Source organism: Phoenix dactylifera, chromosome 14 (genome assembly GCF_051530095.1).
Source record: "Phoenix dactylifera cultivar Ajwa chromosome 14, Ajwa_hap1_PhDact_Kaust_v1.1, whole genome shotgun sequence".
Classification (NCBI taxonomy): Eukaryota; Viridiplantae; Streptophyta; class Magnoliopsida; order Arecales; family Arecaceae; genus Phoenix; species Phoenix dactylifera.
In genome coordinates, this window is record NC_143203.1 from 3,498,607 (window position 1) to 3,500,069 (window position 1,463).

General features: G+C 43.1%; 1 non-coding gene across 1 annotated transcript; it reads left to right on the forward strand.

The window, feature by feature from the left end:
• Positions 1-647: 647 nt before the first annotated feature.
• Positions 648-753, forward strand: LOC149751299 (small nucleolar RNA R71). The gene has a single exon (XR_016398394.1). It is a non-coding gene; the product is annotated as a small nucleolar RNA R71 (small nucleolar RNA).
• Positions 754-1,463: the final 710 nt, after the last annotated feature.

The window sequence follows — 1,463 nt, forward strand, 5'->3', positions numbered from 1 at the left end:
CCTTGAAGGGCAGTCAACACCTTCTCCTCAAAGGCTGTATTTCTTTGGGTTGGAGGAGGAGGATGCTGAAATTGGGTTGAGGGACGGTAGGGATGAAAATTCTGAGGGTTTTGAAAATTTTGGGAGAAGGTTGGGAGGTATTAGAAGCTTGCTGCCTCCAAGAAAAATTTGGATGATTCCGCCATCCCGGATTATATGTATTGGAAAATGGATCATTACCCGGTCTGGGCTGTGTTTGGGCAGCATTGATGTGTTCTTGCACGAGTTCGGGATATTGGGGTGCTGAGGGGCACTCATGAATTGGATGCGATGGGCTAGAACAGATAGCACACACTTGTGCTTGGGAAGAGCTAACGACATGTCCTCCTATCATTAGTTGGTCAATCTTATGGGACAATGCATCTACTTTACTAGACAGGTCCATAGAATGACTTATTTCACAAATGGCCTCTTTTCTTTGAAAATTCGGGGATGCTTGACGAGAACATGAAGCATGGTGGAGGGAGTTTTCATTAAGATTTTCAAATAATTGCCATGCTTCATGCTTATTTCGAAGCATGAAAGTCCCCCCGCATGCAGCATCGATCATCTGACGGTTTCGTTCCGTCAAACCGTCATAGAAACATTGCACTAGCTGCCACTTAGGTATTTGATGATGAGGGCATTTACGGATTAGGTTCCGAAATCTCTCCCAAGTTTCATGAAATTCTTCTCCCTCGGTTTGGGAGAAGCTTGTAATGGCACGTCTAAACTGGTTCGTTCTTCCTATAGGAAAGTATTTCTTAAGGAATTCTTGTTGCATTTGATCCCAAGAACGAATTGAGTTAGCCTCTAAAGAATTCAGCCATTGCTTAGCTCTATCTTTAAGGGAGAAGGGGAATAATCTAAGTTTCAAAGCATCATCAGTGAAATTTTGAATCTTGACAGTGGTGCAAATCTCAAGGAATTCATCTAGGTGTTTATATGGGTCTTCATTGGTGAGCCCATAAAAAGATGGAAGCATTTGGATCACACTAGACTTTATTTCATATTGTACCGCTGCTACTTCAGGTAATCGAATGCAAGATGGGGAAGTGTAAATAGTGGGAGTAAAGTACTCCCTCAGGAGTTTGGGTTGTTCTTCAGCCATCTTAAGAGGTGGGGATGATCCTAATGTTTTGATCTTAGCTCGAATGTTCCTAAGGGTTCGTTCTATTTCAGGGTCGAAAGGTAATAGATTTTGTACTCTAGAACGACTACCGTGCATACACTAGTACTCGATCAATCAAGCATGCAATAAAAGAGAAAAGCATATCAATCCTAGTCTTTGTCCTAAAATCACTAGACAGCTCCTAACTGGTTTGAAGAGGGCACCTAAGCCTCCAATCCGATCTAATGAACCGAGTTGACCAGGTAAGCTCCCAGGTAAGTGGAGGGGTCACGATGCGTTCGCAAAGGTCCCACTTAAAACCCACTTGCCTCGA